Source organism: Esox lucius, chromosome 9 (assembly GCF_011004845.1).
Source record: "Esox lucius isolate fEsoLuc1 chromosome 9, fEsoLuc1.pri, whole genome shotgun sequence".
In the NCBI taxonomy this organism is placed as follows: Eukaryota; Metazoa; Chordata; class Actinopteri; order Esociformes; family Esocidae; genus Esox; species Esox lucius.
In genome coordinates this window covers 1,932,372-1,951,644 of record NC_047577.1, presented here as the reverse complement: position 1 = coordinate 1,951,644, position 19,273 = coordinate 1,932,372, and the positions used below count along the sequence as shown (strand labels likewise).

General features: G+C 43.4%; 1 long non-coding RNA gene across 1 annotated transcript; it reads left to right on the top strand.

The window, feature by feature from the left end:
- The first annotated feature begins 215 nt into the window (after positions 1-215).
- LOC109615243 lies at positions 216-18,107 on the top strand. The gene is made up of 3 exons (XR_002196217.1): positions 216-593; positions 17,039-17,184; positions 18,076-18,107. It is a non-coding gene; the product is annotated as an uncharacterized LOC109615243 (long non-coding RNA).
- The last annotated feature ends 1,166 nt before the right edge of the window (positions 18,108-19,273 follow it).

Genomic DNA, 19,273 nt, shown 5'->3' with positions numbered 1-19,273 from the left:
GTTTGGCTTGGAATTACTGTTTTTATTGCCTATCATGTCTGTGGTACAACATTAACCAAAATGCAATTCATATTGCAAGGTGTGTTGGGTTGTGGGACGGAACAGAGCTTCCCCTTGTTAAGCCTTTAGGAGTTAATCATTACCTTGGCATATTTACTCACATTGTTCAAAGTGTGGTTTGGATTCCCCATTTTTAGAGCTGATCCTGTCTGTGGCATAACTATGACTGAGTGAACAAAAACGCTTTGTGTACTTCTCCCAGGCTATTGTGGCGCTGGACAGACATATTATGGGATTACTATTAGGGAGCTAGCTTGCTCCTTTGATGGAGAGCTTACCTGGAGGATAAATATGGTCAACGACTCGCTTTTTAGGCCCACATCAGCCTGTGTATTCCTCCATAGCTTGAAAACAGTTCCTCTATTTATTTAAGCCGTTTCACGCTGCATTGTTCTAAGCCTTGGGCTAAGGTGGCATGTGTGCAAAGCCTCTTGAGTTCTCCGGAGCTTTATCACAATTTCTTTGAGACTGGCAACGCAGGATGACCGGGAACAAAATAAACAAGAGAAAATCCCCGGGAAGGCGCTACGAGCGTGAGTATGCCCACAATAACAAAATATTAGTAAGGTAAGCTATTTCAAATAACATCTTTCCCCAATACCATGTATATTATGATTAGCATATTGGTATGATGGATTTGTGTAGCAACATTGAGAGGTGTCAGGTTGAACGACTGACTCTAGGCTCCATTTGCAAACCAGACAGCATTATGGGTACTGTACTGTACACTCTCGGGCCCCAGACTGATGCTTTACATCGTCACATCCCATCATACCTGCAAGCGCACCTCGCTACAAACGCCCCGACGAATCCGACCCGTGGGGTTTAAGTCTGACCCGTGGGGTTTAAGTCCGACCTGTGTGGTTTAAGTCCGACCCGTGGGGTTTAAGTCTGACCCGTGGGGGTTAAAGTCTGACCCCCCTACATCGTTTTACTTGGGTTCCCCCCCCCTTGGGGAAAGTGGCTGAGGGGGTACAGCCTTAGACCACCTGAGAAAGACTTGATAGAAGATGTGTAACCAGACAACCCGAAGTGAACAGGCTAACTGAGCAGAAAATTCTCCACAGGTGTGTTTTTTTAAATAATTTTCTTAGGGTTTTTGTGTAGTGGTCAAAGAGTGTTGAATGTGTTCAAATTGAAATGTAAGGACATATTTGCTGGAAGAAACTTATAGAGTAGTTATGTTCAGGTAGAGGTGTAAAATGTACAGGGGTATACAGTATCTCACGAAAGTGAAATACTGTACACCTTTACCTCCAGCTTCTTTAGCAAGGCAGTTGTCGTCTTGGAGGTGTGTTTGGGGTCATTATCATGTTGGAGTACTGCCCTCTGGCCCAGTCTCCAAAGGCAGGGGATCATGCTCTGCTTCAGTATGTCACAGTACATGTTGGCATTCATGAACTGTACGTCCCCAGTGCCTGCAGCACTCATGCAGCCCCAGACCATGACACTCCCACCACCATGCTTGACTGTAGGCAAGACACACTTGTCTTTGTACTCCTCACCTGGTTGCCGCCACACGCTTGACACCATCTGAACCAAATACTTTTATCTTGGTCTCATCAGACCACAGGATGTGGTTCCAGTAATCGATGTCCTTAGTCTGCTTGTTTTCAGCAAACTGTTTGCAGGCTTTCTTGTGCATCATCTTTAGAAGAGGCTTCCTTCTGGGACAACAGCCATGCAGACCAATTTGATGCAGTGTGCAGCGTATGGTCTGAGCACTGACAGGCTGACCCCCCACCCCTTCAACCTCTGCAGCAATGCTGGCAGCACTCATATGTCTATTTCCCAAAGAGAACCTCTGGATATGACGCTGAGCATGTTCACTCAACTTCTTTGGTCGACCATGGCGAGGCCTTTTCTGAATGAAACCTGTCTTGTTAAACCGCTGTTTGGTCTTGGCCAATGTGCTTCAGATCAGTTACAGGGTCTTGGTATAGCCTAGACCTTCTTTATGTAGAGCAACAATTCTTTTTTTCAGATCCTCCGAGAGTTCTTTGCCACGAGGTGCCATGTTGAACTTCCGGTGACCAGTATGAGGGAGTGTGAGAGCGATAACACCAAATTTAACACACCTGAGACCTTGTAACACTAATGAGTCACATGACACCGGGGAGGGAAAATGGCTAATTGGGCCCAATTTTGACATTTTCACTTAGGGCTGTACTCACTTTTGTTACCAGCAGTTTAGAAATGGCTGTGTGTTGAGTTATTTTGAGGGGACAGCAAATTTACACTGTTACACAAGCTGTAAACTCACTACTTTACATTGTAGCAAAGTGTCATTTCTTCTGTGTTGTCACATGAAAAGATATAATCAAATATTTACAATAATGTGAGGGGTGAAATCAATCAATTAAATGTATTTATAAAGCCCTTTTTATAACAGCAGTCACAAAGGGCTTTACAGAGACACCCGGCCTTAAACCCCAAGGAGCAAATAACAGTAGTGTTGAATTTCAGTGGCTAGGAAAAACTCCCTAAGAAGGCCGAATTTTAGGAAGAAACCTAGAGAGGACCCAGGCTCAGAGGGGTGACCAGTCCTCTTCTGGCTGTGCCGGGTGAGATATTACGAGTCCAATTGGAATAATTAATACATTTCTCTGGGCTTAATCCAGAGTCTATTTGATTTTAGACTAGGTCAGAAGTATGACCAGGTGGACAAGGACAGGGACAGCAACGGGCCCCCCAAATCACTTATGTGAGATACTTTAGTATTCCCCAGTGCTCGCCAGGTGAGGGAAGTCCCAAATTAAGAACCAAAATGCCTCCCTCTACCTGGTTATTTAGGTCGTAGGAACTTCCCACACCAGGTGAATAAAGCTCAGTCCTTTAACACCTGTGTGTTTAGGTTTTCCCGGTGTGCGGACATAAGTAGGACAAATTACATCCTAGCCACTCTGAGAAAATACACTTCGTACCGTAGTTTGTGTTGGTCTTTGCATTTCACCCTGCATTAAATGCATGCACAGGTCAACCACACCCCTCATCAGATTGGTAAACACACATGCAATATTCAAAATACGTATTCAAACAGTGGTTACTCGTATGCCACTAGAGAGTAGGCAGAGTTTGACAGCTCAGTGAGATTTTACCATCTCCCGACCTGATATAGCATGTCTCTAGCAAAACCTAATAGGGTGGCAACACGAAGAACAAAGAGGAGGAACGTTTTAGTGGTGGAGGTTTTTAAGTAGAGGGAGGACAGGTGTGAAGGCTGATTGGCAGCGAACAGCAGCTGGCACCCGTCGAGGAGCTGCGTTTCCTGTCAACTAGTTAAAAGCGTTGCAAACAGCTGATGAGTCGTTGGCAATTAGTAGCAGCTGGTGCTTGTTGAGTTGCCAGGGAGGAATGTTCAAGGCAACTAGTTAAAGTCTGCCCACCTGTACGCTGCTTCCTTGGAAACCTGAATGGAGGCACGTTTTAATTGGGCATCAAAGCGGACAGCCTGGCCAGCCGACGTCAGCTGGGCTTTTGTGATTCAAAGCGTTGTTTTTTGAAACAAATTGCAGGCGTGTTTTTAGGTGAGTTTAGGTCTTAAGCCTTGTAAGATCTAATTCGGCGGCCAAAACGGCAACAATGGTGTGGTTCTCATTTGATGTGTTTCTCTTTTTTTTTCTGTCTGCAAAGCGTTGTTATACACACACACACAGACACACACACACACACCTACACACACACACACACACACACCTACACACCTACACACAGGCACACAGTACAGACACACACACACACACACACACTGATACTCTAATCCTTGCAGTGACCAGAAACACCAAAATGTATGTTCCCTATCCCCTAACCTTAACCCTTAACCTAACCAGTAATGCCTTAACTTTACCTAACCCTAACGCTTAACCCTTAACCTAACCAGTAATGCCTAAACTTTACCTAACCTTAACGCTTAACCCTTAACCTAACCAGTAATGCCTTAACTTTACCTAACCCTAACGCTTAACCCTTAACCTAACCAGTAATGCCTTAACTTTACCTAACTCTAACGCTTAACCCTAAACAAAAGTAACCTAAAACTAACACCCTAAGCCAGAGATACCTTTTTTTCTTTTTTTTTTATCTTTGCATCTTTGCATGGGGCTTTGAGTCCTCCCATGTTCATAGAGTTGGACAGCAAACACACCCCCACACACTCAGCATGTTGTATTTTGACTGGCTGAGTTTTGTTTTGATGTTGTTGAGTAGGTGTTCCATTAAAGACGTTACGCTTCACCCATACAGGACATTTATTACATCTCCCGGTATGGGGCTGTGTTGCTGTGTATGTGTGTACAGATGGCTGTGTTGCTGTGTATGTGTGTACAGATGGCTGTGTTGCTGTGTATGTGTGTACAGATGGCTGTGTTGCTGTGTATGTGTGTACAGAGGGCTGTGTTGCTGTGTATGTGTGTACAGATGGCTGTGTTGCTGTGTATGTGTGTACAGATGGCTGTGTTGCTGTGTATGTGTGTACAGAGGGCTGTGTTGCTGTGTGTGTGTGTACAGATGGCTGTGTTGCTGTGTATGTGTGTACAGATGGCTGTGTTGCTGTGTATGTGTGTACAGATGGCTGTGTTGCTGTGTATGTGTGTACAGATGGCTGTGTGTGAGTGTCTGTGTGTGTTTGAGAGCACGTTTGTATGTGGGTATAAGTTTGTCACAGTCACAGTGACACACACACAGACCCAAACACACACAGACCCAAACACACACACACCCAGACACACACACCCGAACACATCTCATGTCTGATGATGTCCTGGGTTATCTCTGGGGTGTCCTGGGTTATCTCTGATGTGTCCTGGGTTATCTCTGATGATGTCCTGGGTTATCTCAGATGTGTCCTTGGTTATCTCTGATGTGTCCTGGGTTATCTCTGATGATGTCCTGGGTTATCTCTGATGATGTCCTGGGTTATCTCTGATGTGTCCTTGGTTATCTCTGATGATGTCCTGGGTCATCTCTGATGTGTCCTGGGTTATCTCTGATGTGTCCTGGGTTATCTCTGATGTGTCCTGGGTTATATCTGATGATGTCCTGGGTTATCTCTGATGTGTCCTGGGTTATCTCTGATGATGTCCTGGGTTATCTCTGATGTGTCCTGGGTTATTTTTTCAAATGCGATCAATCTTTCAGCCATTGGATTGAGTGAATACTCCTCTGAATGGGGATTTCTGCTCTCGTCATTTTATTTCAATGCGTTTAATCCTTACATCTGGTTTGACCACCAGGAATTAACCAGCCATAACCTGGTGACACAAGCTGCTGTGGAACCTCAGCCGTGTGTTTGTGTTCAGCTTCCTACTAGTTAGAGGTCATGCTATAGGAAATACCCACAGAACACACACAGAACACACATAGAACCCACACAGAACACACACAGAACACACACAGAACACACACAGAACACACACAGAACCCATACAGAACACACACAGAACACACACAGAACACACACAGAACACACATAGAACCCATACAGAACACACACAGAACACACACAAAACCCACACATCCCAGATGTCACTCCACACACACACTGAACACACACAGAACACACACATCCCAGATGTCACTCCACACACACACTGAACACACACAGAACACACACATCCCAGATGTCACTCCACACACACACAGAAAATTTGAACTGTGGATTCTTATTGTGATAGATGATAGATGTAAATTCAGCTGGAGAAACATTTAGAGGTAAATAATAGCCTCAATCTAATGGGCACTCACACCGTCACACACACACTCACACACACACACAGAGAGACACACTCACGCACAATGCACACACCGTCACACACACAGAGAGACACACTCACAGAGACACACACTCACACACATTCAGAGACACACACACAGAGACACACACTCACACATATTCAGAGACACACACACAGAGAGACACACACTCACACACATTCAAAGACACACACACTCAGAGACATACAGAGTTAATGAAATGATGTATGAGAGCTTTTAAGCTGCTCCCCTGTCTCCACAATCTCTCTCTCTCACCCTGTCCTTCCCTCTCTCTCACCCTGTCTTTCTCTCTCTCTCACCCTCTCTCACCCTCTCTCTTATTTTTCTCTTGCTCTCCCTCTTTTTTTGTACTCTTTATTTTTGTCTGTCTCTCTTCATCTCTCTTTCTGCGTCTCTTTTTCACTTTTTTTCAATCTCTTTTCTGTCTGCCTCTTTTTGTCTCTCTTTTCTGGTCTCTCGCTTTCTCTGTTTCCCTCGTTCTTTCGTTCTTTCTCCCTCTGTGTCCCTCTGTTAATTGCAGTGCTACATCACGCCTTTTGCCAAAGAACCAGAGAGGCAGAACCTTATGTTCCCTCTATATTCTTTGTGTTCCCTGGTAGAACAGAATTCTATCAACAATTCATTCAACTACAAAGTTGCATAGATTTACACTCGTCTGTAGATGAATGTGTGTCAAAATGTCTAACAGGGGATGTGTTTGTCAGATTAGATATGAAACACTCTTTTCAAAGCACCTGTTTGTCTACACAACCTCGCACAATAACACACACACGTACACACACGTCTTCTCACCTGAGACAGTTCGAAACAAATGCTGAGATGATTTCTCTTCCAAACGTTGTTCTGCATTCATTATTTATCTGTGTGTGTGTTTGTGTAAGTTATGCACTTCTGATTCACCAGTTGATCAGAGAAAAAATACTGAATAATATGTTGTTGACATGCTTCTAACAGGAAAAGACTAACACACACGCAAAGACACATAAACATGAAGACACACACAGACTCACCGACACACAGACACACAGTGCTCCTGGTGTTTTCTATGCGTTTCTTCTGTTTCATCAAGAATTCTGTCAGATGTTGTTTTGAGGAGTTTGGTTCTTCATAGTTGTCCTGTTTGTGTAAATCAGTGTGTGTGTGTGCGCGTACTTTTGATGGTAATTCATGGAATCCTCAGGGTAGTATTTATTACCCAAGCCCATGGCTCCGTTGTGACAAACGTTCCATGTTTAATTAAATCAAAAACTACCAGAAAGATCATTTGTTTTATCCCACGAGAATCCCACCAGGATCCCACCATGATCCCACCAGAATCCCACCAGGATCCCACCATGATCCCACCAGGATCCCACCAGAATCCCACCAGGATCCCATCAAGATCCCACCAGGATTCCACCAGGATCCCACCAAGATCCCACCAGGATCCCACCAGGATTCCACCAAGATCCCACCAGAATCCCTGTTTACTGTTTACTGAACGTGTGGGATGAGGATATAGAGGGACATGTTTACTGAACATGTGGGATGAGGATAGAGAGACAGCAGCTTTGCAACGCTGATGTGAATGTCTCCCTATTGCAACTTGTAATTAAACCCATTTATTGGTGGTTGAATTGAATGCCAGACTTGAATGTAATGAGCAGTTAATGTTCCATGTTTGTTGTGGACCCAGAAGGAGAAGCTGCTGCTTTAGACTTTAACTAATGAGGATCACAATGACATTCTGAATCAGGTAAAATAGAGGGAAAGATGTACAGCAACTGTCTATTTTGTTAGAATCTTTATAAGATGCGAATATTCACAAAACTAATACTGTTAATTTACTTTCAGATATTTTCACCAACTCAAGAAAAAATATATTTTTGCAAGAAATGAATGTGTGTTCAAACAATATACAAATAAAAATAGAGAAGAGGAAAAGAACAGACATTAATCACCCTGCCTGGCATGGCCCATCCTTCCCCACTGTGTTGGGGTCAAAGGACAGGAGAGGTTAGTTCTGCAGACTACCTGCAGAACAGGTTCGCTTTTTCAGGCATTTGTATGCTTCAGTTGACAGCAAAGTGTGGAAAAACTGTTTTTGCTGAAAGAAACTCAAAACCAGCCAAGGCCAGAGGTTTATTCCACTTCTAAGTAACTTTGGTCCTAAACCATTGTCTGCAACACTGACTTTCCTACACACGGTTTTGTCTTTAGTGTGGGTTGAGATTTCCACTTTCACATCAACAGTGCTACTTCATTTGTCCTTGTTTCTGTGTTTCAGCTCAATAGAGATTCTACAGACCTAGTAGACCAACCTTGTTATTAGACTGGATTCGGATGAAAGAGGCTGATGAGTAAACTCAGTAAACTGATGAGTAAACCGGATGACAAAAAAAACTCTCAATCACATTAACATTTTACAGAACATGCTGAAGATATTACAACTGTCTTCTCAGGACAGGTAATTAAGTGTTTTGCAGTTTCGCACCTTCCCAAGCCACATACAGTAAGCTCATCAAACTCTATATCTCATCAAATAAAAAATATTTAACCAAAATGATTTAATACAAACATTAATCATACAGCATTCTGGACTAGATTAACCTGCTTTAATACACAACCAATCATACAGCATTCCGGACTAGATTAACCTGCTTTAATACACAACCAATCATACAGCATTCCGGACTAGACTAATCTGCTTTAATACACAACCAATCATACAGCTTTCTGGACTAGACTAACCTGCTTTAATACACAACCCATCATACAGCATTCCGGACTAGACTAACCTGCTTTAATACACAACCAATCATACAGCATTCTGGACTAGACTAATCTGCTTTAATACACAAACAATCATACAGCATTCTGGACTAGACTAACCTGCTTTAATACACAAACAATCATACAGCATTCTGGACTAGACTAATCTGCTTTAATACACAAACAATCATACAGCATTCTGGACTAGACTAACCTGCTTTAATACACAAACAATCATACAGCATTCTGGACTAGACTAACCTGCTTTAATACACAACCAATCATACAGCATTCCTGACTAGACTAACCTGCTTTAATACACAACCAATCATACAGCATTCCGGACTAGACTAATCTGCTTTAATACACAAACAATCATACAGCATTCTGGATAGACTAACCTGCTTTAATACACAACCAATCATACAGCATTCCGGACTAGACTAATCTGCTTTAATACACAACCAATCATACAGCATTCTGGACTAGACTAATCTGCTTTAATACACAACCAATCATACAGCATTCTGGACTAGACTAACCTGCTTCAATACACAACCAATCATACAGCATTCCGGACTAGACTAACTTGCTTCCAAAAGAAACTTCCGGACTTGGCTGTTCTCCTTCAGTACAGTTTCTGTCGTATTTCTGACTTTGTGACTTCGAGGTCACGAAACGTCTGGAGACAGGTGGCAACCGTAGCCGTGGCAACACTAGAAACTGAGACTTGATGAGACACTTGAGGCGATAGCCCATTAGGCTAGGAGACAGGAACCAGCACACACACACGCACACACACCCAGACGCTCACTCGTCTCAAGGGGCTGCAGCTGTTTTGAAATCTTCCTGTTCAACTCCTTGTTCTCTGCCCCACTTATCATAGACGTTACATCTCCATCTAAATCTCCACTGGTTTGGGTAATAATTTAGACGAGATAAGAGGTCTGGATTAAACAGTAGCGAGTGCATGCATTTTCATGATGGCTCCCGGGGAATTATATCCCGCCACAACAAGCGCAATACTCTAACCAAATACTCAAACCTAACTCTTTCATTGTACAAATTTTTAAGTGATTTCTGTCTCTTTGTCAGGTCTTTGTCTCTTTGCTTTATACCCGATACTGCAGCCCTCTATCCCCATATCACCATTAACCCTCCCTGGGGGAATACATTGTCCTGGGGGAATACACTGTCCTGGGGGAATACACTGTCCTGGGGGAATACATTGTCCTGGGGGAATACACTGTCCTGGGGGAATACATTGTCCTGGGAGAATACACTGATGTTACCATGCCTGTGTAATGGGTGGATAACGTTATAGTTGTGCCTGTGCTATAAGTAAGTAATAAGGCACGAGGGATGTGATATATGGCCAATATACCGCGAGCGTCAGCCAATCAGCTTCCAGGATTCAAACAAAACAGTTTATAAGAAAACAATATCACATCTTTTGTGAGGCATGGTAGAAACTCAATTACTGTATGTCTTCTGCCATTGCTCTGTCTTTTATCTCACTGCGGGTGTATTGACGTAAATAACCGAAATGGATGAGAAAGTCTGCTAAATGACTGAAATGGATGAGAAAGTCTGCTAAATAACCGAAATGGATGAAAAAGTCTGCTAAATGACCGAAATGGATGAGAACGTCTGCTAAATGACCGAAATGGATGAGAACGTCTGCTAAATGACCAAAATGGATGAGAAAGTCTGCTAAATGATTGTGTTGGGTTCCAACATCAGCAAATCAGATAGCAAATTAGGGATAACCTGTAAAGTCGCTAAAGCTGCTGAAAATAGGCCTCTGTCTTTGGGTGACAGAGGGACGTTGTGGAGACCTTGTTGCGGGAGTGCATGGATCAGTGAAAACACCAAATGTCCCTGATTTCATAATCTGGGTTTTTGTTCAATCATTCAATTCCTGTTGAATGTGTTTGTCTGTTTGTATAAGTCATCTTAGCTAGCATAATTGCCGGATTGATGGCAATCTAGCAGTCACTGTTTATATGTTTTTCACCGTCATGAAACATTAGCTTGAACGGCAGGGAGCAGGCAATGTTGACAATTCATCTTTCGACATGTATTTTCCTTGAATGTATTTTTATAATTGACAAAAAACTATACAAATGTGGTTGCGAAAGGTCAGGTTTTCTACTGGGTACCAGGTTATTTAATCTTCATGCAGACAGGTTTGAGACATTCCATTTAATGCCCACTGGAGAATTGAACAAAACCTGATAGATTGTTGTCTGTTGTCTGAAACAATTCTGGGGTCTCTAACCCTAACCAGGGGTTTCTAACCCAATATACCAGGAGCATCTAACCCAATGTACCAGGGGTGTCTAACCCAATACACCAGGGCCCTCTAACCCAATTTACCAGGGGTATCTAACCCAATATACCAGGAGCCTCTAACCCAATACACCAGGGCCCTCTAACCCAATACACCAGGGGCCTCTAACCCAATATACCAGGGTCTCTAACCCAATATACCAGGGGCCTCTAACCCAATACACCAGGGCCCTCTAACCCAATATACCAGGGGTCTCAAACCCAATATACCAGGAGCCTCTAACCCAATACACCAGGGCCCTCTAACCCAGTACACCAGGGGCCTCTAACCCAATATACCAGGGTCTCTAACCCAATATACCAGGGGCCTCTAACCCAATACACCAGGGCCCTCTAACCCAATATACCAGGGGTCTCAAACCCAATACACCAGGGGTCTCTAACCCAATACACCAGGGGCCTCTAACCCAATACACCAAGGGTCTCCAACCCAATACACCAGGGGCCTCTAACCCAATATACCAGGGGCCTCTGACCCATTATATCAGGGGCCTCTAACCCAATATACCAGGGGCCTCTAACCCACTACCGACCCAATACACCAGGGGCATCTAACCCAATATACCAGGGCCTCTAACCCATTATCGACCCAATACACCAGGGGTTTCCAACCCAATACACCAGGGGTCTCTAACCCAATACACCAGGGGCCTCCAACCCTATATACCAGGGGCCTCTAACCCAATATACCAGGCGTCTCTAACCCAATACACCAGGCGTCTCCAAACAGTAGCTCAGTAGCTCACAGACAACTTATGAGTAGCTTACCAAACAACTGTGAAATGTACATGCAATTTGTTTCTCCTCAAAGTGAAAAAATTAAGTATCCAACCACAACGCTCCTTTAACATCAACGCTACACTCAATTTGACATTATCCCAGAATGAGACATTCTCAAAATAAAACATTTTTGGGAAAATCTGACCTTTCCTTTGAGTAATGCATTAACCTTTAATTGACCAGGAATACAGACAGAAAACATTATGAAGCATGTCCTCTAATACACTAAGGACCTGGGGAGGAGTTACAGGGGAGAGTAGAAAGATAGAAAAACAAATGGAAGTATGTTCAAGTTTGGTTTAAAGTAGCTTCTAAGCCAGGTTGTTGTATCACCTGATATAATTGATATTCTTAGTATTCAAAAGCAGTGATCATATTATTATGTGTGTGTGTGTGTGTGTGTGTGGGTGTGTATGGGTGTGTATGTGTGGGTGTGTATGTGTGTGTGTGTGTGTGGGTGTGTGTGTGTATGTGTGTGTGTGGGTGTGTGATGTTTGTCTGGGTGGTGAAAGCGACAACATTGTTGTTATGTGGGTCAAGGACTGGTGTTTCTGTTGCCGTGGGATACGAGGCCAGCCTATTGTGCGTGTGCTATCAAGTGTGTGTGAAGGGTCATGTGTGTAATGACACACAACAACACCAACACACACAGTCCGACAGCACACATGTGACCAGATGCACAGGACAATCACATTCTCTTTTCTGTCTTTTCTTTTCTATGCTTTCAGCTCAGGCATTTTAAGCCTTTTGATTCTGGCAAATAAGTTAGATAGTGGGTTATTCTCCTCGATGAAATATGGGGACATTACCAAGAGGATCTTGAGAGGTATTGATCCTTGAGAGACATTATTGCAATGTAAACTTTATAAACGTTCTCGCTTCAACCACTACTATCTTCTATCTATTTGAGATGGAACACGATCTGAAGTCTAGAACCAACGGAACCATGCCTTGACTGTTTGTGGTTTCTTGTTGCAACCCTTCCAAATATCTCGTTGGCATTAGGGAATGCCTAATCCTGCTTCTCTGGCCTTGTTCAGTAGAGATGCCATGTCACCATCTCCATTCCAAGTGAGGATCTGAAGCTGTCTGAGGATGAGACCCATGCTGCACCATGCTGGGGAAGCATTTCAGATGACGTTTTTAATGACCCCCCCCCCCCCCCAACCCAGCTGATATAAGACAGACCAATCCAACTGTTTCATATCACCTTAACAGGTCCAAATGGACATGCGTTTAGCACCAACACCACATAAAAGTCAGCTGAAATAGAGCCCATTGATGAATGCCAAAACACAGACCAGAGATTAAAATAGCCAAAACACAGATCACATCAGAGTTGCTCTAACCTCATTACCGGACACTTTTTTTCTTTACCATAAAAGATAGGATGGAAAACCAGGCAGAAAAAATGAACAATGAGAGATGGAAAAAAGAGGGAAGTCTGTTTAAAAATGGAGAACAGAACCAAGTGGAGGAAAAGGGCCAATTAAAAGATAAAAGCGAAGAACAAGAAAAAAGACGGGAATATCAATGCAATAGGAGGAGTAGAAGTGCTCCCCCCGTTCTTTGATGTTTTCATCATGACAGATTTATCTGATACGAGAAGAGAGACTTCTCCCAGAGCAAAGGATGGAACCTGGAAGAACGACAAAACACAATCCTTAATTCATATCGTGCCTAGGTGTCAACATGTTGGCATTCACTCACACACAAACACACAAGCACACACACACACACACTCACGCACACACAAACACACAGTCAAGCACACACACACAAACACACACACAAGCACACACACCAGCACACACACACAAACACACACACTCACGCACACACAAACACACACACTCACGCACACACAAACACACACACTCACGCACGCACACACACACACACACTTATCTTCCCCAGAAAGGCAGACCAGGGGCTGCCAAGGTGTGATGAAGGGAATAAAAATGAATAAAGAACTTACGAATAGCTAATGAAGAACTAAAATTAGGAAAATTCTGTGAAAATATGATAACTCTCTCATTCCCAGTCCTTCTTCTCGCTCCCTCTCTTCTTCCCCTCTCTCCTCTCTCCTTCCAGTCTCTCCTCTCTTCTTCCAGTCTCTCCTCTCTCCTTCGAGTCTCTCCTCTCTCCTTCCAGTCTCTCCTCTCTCCTTCCAATCACTCCTCTCTCCTTCCCTCTACTTATTTGCTTCTCTTTCTCCCTCTCCCTCTCTCGTTCACTTTTCTTTTTCCATCCCAATTTCCATCTCATGCTTCTTAACCCATAAGTCACGTTTGTACTTCATTTTTCATATTTGTTTAAGAATATTCTTACTTCAGGAAGATTTTTTTGTATTTATAATCTGCTAGTTAATAATCTGCCAGTTTATTAGTTACCAGGCCACGCCAGGTCCCAGAACATCTCCTTCGGGTTTCTGTTTATTTATAAGTGTCTGTGTGAGTATGTGTCTGTGTGTGTGTGTGTGCGTCTGTGGATGTGTGTGTGTAGGGGGGGTCTCTGTGTGTGTAAGTATGTGTGTGCGTGTGTTTGTTTACATGTGTGCGTATGTACGTGGGTGTGTCTGTTTGTGTGTGTTTGTGTGTGTGTGTGTCTGTGTCTCTATGTGTGTGTGTGTGTGTGTGTGCGTCTGTAGATGTGTGTGTGTAGGGGGGGTCTCTGTGTGTGTGTGTAAGTGTGTGTGTGCGTGTGTTTTTTTGCATGTGTGCGTATGTACGTGTGTGTGTCTGTTTGTGTGTATGTGTGTGTTTGTGTGTGTGGTTTAAATAAATAAAATAATAATAACCATTGACCACCTTTGACTTTTTGAGCCTTAGTGTCACACCTGTCTGAGGTCATCAGGTGATTAGGTGTTAACTAAAACACCTTGAACAAGGTGACTTCCTGGTTGCGGCTTGGCATGAATGCCTATAAGAAGGACTTGCCTTGACCTTTGACCTTTGGCACCACGTTTGATGTTTACAAATACCGCTGGCAACTTCAGATCGAGTTTGACTTCCAGGAGAATCGTCAAACTGAACACCTGCCATTTACATTGAATTGCACTTTTGCAGACGTTTTAACACTCCTGTCCAGCAACTCGTCATCAGTGATTGCTAGTATCTGCCCAACACATGCTGCTGCCGATGCCCCACGCAACCAGTTCCTCATAAGTCGCTCGTAAAGATACCGACATATTGCACTTTTTTCTGGGCATTTAACTTCCCTGGCGGGATTAGGGTTATGGTCAGGGTCAGGGTTAAAGGGTCAGGGTCAGGCTTAAGGTAGGCTGGAATTAAACCAACTATTGATGCACCTGAGGCAGCAACACGTTTCGGAGGACAACCAATAGGGATCCTCTATTTTAGATGTAATGATGCACAGGATCTGAACTCCAGGTTCTCCCCAAATCCCTAAACACCCCCCTCACAGGGTGCCTTCTTAAAGCTTCCAGGTTCAAAATCCATTTATCTTTTGACTGAATTGGCTGTCTCTGGTGACATTTAGAACGCTGTAGGAAGATCATTTTGGATCTGTTTAATTATGATATATGGTTGGAGGCACTTATCTTCTGTATATTCCAGTCAAGCTCTTCAGAGTAGCCTAACCAGAAGCTTAACAACTAACCATTCTATTTTGAAAAAACATTTAAACCTAACTATTCTGGATGAATAACTAACCATAGCTATTCTGAATGAATACCTAACCATAACTACTCTGAATGAATACCTAAACCCAAATATTCTGAATGAATACCTAACCCTAACTATTCTGAATGAATACCTAACCATAACTACTCTAAATTAATACCTAACGCCAACTATTCTGAATGAATACCTAAACTAACAAAAAGCAATGATGGAACAAACACACACACAAAAAACACACAACATAGATCAACTAACGAAGAGCAATGTTGGAACACACACCCAAACACACACACACACACACACACACAAACACAGACACAGGCATGCTAGGTGAGTGAAATGTTAAACCTGTAATTCCAAGCTGTGCAGTCGCACGTGTGTATGTGATAAAATGTAATTCTACCATTCCCATCCCCCTCTCCACACCTCTCTACCTCCTTCCACACCTCTCTACCTCCTTCTACACCTCTCCACACCTCTCTACCTCCTTCTACACCTCTCTACCTCCTTCTACACCTCTCTACCTCATTCTACACCCCTCTACCTCATTCTACACCTCTCTACCTCCTTCTACACCTCTCTACACCTCTCTACCTCCTTCTACACCTCTCCACCTCCTTCTACACCTCTCTACCTCCTTCTACACCCCTCTACCTCCTTCTACACCTCTCCACACCTCTCTACCTCCTTCTACACCTCTCTACCTCCTTCTACACCTTTCTACCTCCTTCTACACCCCTCTACCTCCTTCTACACCTCTCCACACCTCTCTACCTCCTTTTACACCTCTCTACCTCCTTCTACACCTCTCTATCTCCTTCTACACCTCTCTACCTCCTTCCACACCTCTCTACCTCCTTCTACACCTCTCTACCTCCTTCTATACCCCTCTACCTCCTTCTACACCTCTCCACACCTCTCTACCTCCTTCTACACCTCTCTACCTCCTTCTACACCTCTCTACACCTCTCTACCTCCTTCCACACCTCTTTACCTCCTTCTACACCTCTCTACCTCCTTCTACATCCCTCTCTACACCTCTCTACCTCATTCTACACCTCTCTACCTTATTCTACACCTCTCTACCTCCTTCTACACCTCTCTAACTCCTTCTACACCTCTCTACCTCCTTCTACTCCTCTCTAACTCCTTCTACACCTCTCTACCTCCTTCTACATCCCTCTCTACACCTCTCTACCTCCTTCTACATCCCTTTTTACATCTCTCTTTATCCCTTTCTATCATCTCTATCATGCTCTTTCTTCTCCTTCTCTCTCCTCTCTCTCCTCTCTCCTTCTCTCTCCTCCTCTCTCCTCCTCTCTCCTTCTCTCTCCTTCTCTCTATATAACATCACTCAAGTAATGACAGTAATCACGATCCAATAAGGAAAACACTAAAACAAACATACAATAAACCATAACACTGTGATATGAGATGTGTTGGTCTGTCAGAGTACTCCCTGTGTCAGGTGGTCCTGTAATAAGCTGTCTATCCATCACAGCTCTGTCTTCTCTTTCTAAAGGATGGGGAGCATTTTCACATTTTCATTAGAAGGGTTTTTGGAAATTCAGGGAAATTGCATTCTCTCCTTGTTTTATATTTCTGATATTTTGTCAGGAAGTGCATCTGTGTTTCGGGTTTCACTGTCATTCGGTGATTGCACATCCTCTCCTCTGCAGGGAGCCTGGCTTCCTCAACGGCTGGGGTTCACAGTAGTTTGTCAAAGTTTTCTGAGGTTGTGATCAGTCACGATGGTCGTTTGCTGTGGTGTTGGTGGATGGCCAGACAGCGCTGCATTTTACATTGTGTTGGTGTCTCCCTGCAGGTAATTAAATTCTATATTTTTCATTTGGTTGCTTGTCCCATTTAGTCAAGTGCGATCTGTTCAATGACACATTCAATACATTATAATTAAGTTATTTAAAAAAAATGTATGGCATAGAATGCCTTCTGTGCTTTTACTCTCTTTTCACTGCCTCATTCGTCCACTTGAGATTATTATAAAGCTAAATGGTTGTGGTGTGAATAGTTCTCTATGTGTGTCTCTGTGTGTGTGTGTCTGTGTGTGTCTGTATGTGTGTGTCTGTGTATGTCTCTGTATGTGTCTCTATGTGTGTCTCTGTATGTGTCTCTACATATCTGTGTGTGTCTGTACCTGTCTCTGTATGTATCTCTGCATGTATCTCTGTATGTATCTCTGTATGTATCTCTGCATGTATATCTGTATATATCTCTGTATGTATCTCTGCACATATCTCTGTATGTATCTCTGCATGTATCTCTCTATGTATCTCTGCATGTATCTCTGTATGCATCTCTGTATGTATCTCTGTATGTATCTCTGTATGTATCTCTGTATGCATCTCTGTATGTTTCTCTGTATGTATCTCTGTATGTTAGACGTGCCCCAAACATATCCATTTTCATATCAATTTTTTGAATTCCTCATGGAATCTACTAAGGAATCTACCAAGATTTTATTTATTTTTATTTATTTTTTATTCTATTTCTATTTTCATATTCTATGTTTTCTTATTATGATGTTTTATTGTTTTTATTCTAGTATTTTTGTTTTATTGCATTTTCATATTTTTCTTCTTCTTTGTATAGCACACTGAATTGCTTCTGTGTATAAAGTATGCTATACACCAGTCAGCCATAACTTTATGACCATCTGCCTAATATTGTGTGGGTCCCCCTTTTGCTGCCAAAACAGCCCTGACCGGTCGAGGCATGGACTCCACTAAACTTCTGAAGGTGTGCTGTGGGATCTGGCACCAAGACGTTAGCAGCAGATCCTTTAACTCCTGTAAGTTGCGAGGTAGGGCCTCCATGGATCGGACCTGTTTGTCGATTGGATTGAGATCTGGGGAATTTGGATGCCAAGTCAACACTGCCTCTGCCAGTTTGCATTCTTCCCATAGTGCATCCTGGTACCATGTGTTCTCCAGGTAAGTGATGCACACAAACCCGGCCATCCATGTGATGTAAAAGGAAACGTGATTCATCAGACCAGGCCACCTTCTTCCGTTGCTCCGTGGTCCAGTTCTGATGCTCACGTGCCCATTGTAGGCGCTTTCGGCAGTGGACAGGGGTCAGCAAGGGCACTCTGACTGGTCTGTGGCTATGCAGCCCCATACGCAACAAACTGCGATGCACTGTGTGTTCTGACACCTTTCTATCAGTACCAGCATTTACTTTTTCAGCTAGTAGTACTGGTCTAACTGGTCCAAGTCTAGTAGTACTGGTCTAACTGGTCCAGATCAAGTAGTACTGGTCTAATTGGTCCAGGTCTAGTAGTACTGGTCTAACTGGTCCAGGCCACGTAGTACTGGTCTAACTGGTCCAGGTCTAGTAGTACTGGTCTAACTGGTCCAGGTCAAGTAGTACTGGTCACAATGGTCCATGACTAGTAGTACTGGTCTAACTGGTCCAGGCCAAGTAGTACTGGTCTAACTGGTCCAGGTCTAATAGTACTGGTCTAACTGGTCCAGGTCAAGTAGTACTGGTCACACTGGTCCATGACTAGTAGTACTGGTCTAACTGGTCCAGGTCAAGTAGTACTGGTCTAACTGGTCCAGGCCAAGTAGTACTGGTCTAACTGGTCCAGGTCAAGTAGTACTGGTCACACAGGTCCATGACTAGTAGTACTGGTCTAACTGGTCCAGTCTCTGCTTTAGGCCATGTGCTGTGAAGCACTGCAGGTCATCTGCGTAGAGCATTTAACCTCTGAATATTACAGACTGACACCAGAGGATTTTCCGAATATGTTGGCCAATTCATTTGAATTAATATTGAATAGCACAAGACTGAATTAATGTAACCCTGGGCGAAAGGAGTCGTCTTGCCAATTGAAATGCAGCACATGTTGCTATTATTCATTGATTTAATTATGTAATGTTTTACACCACTTT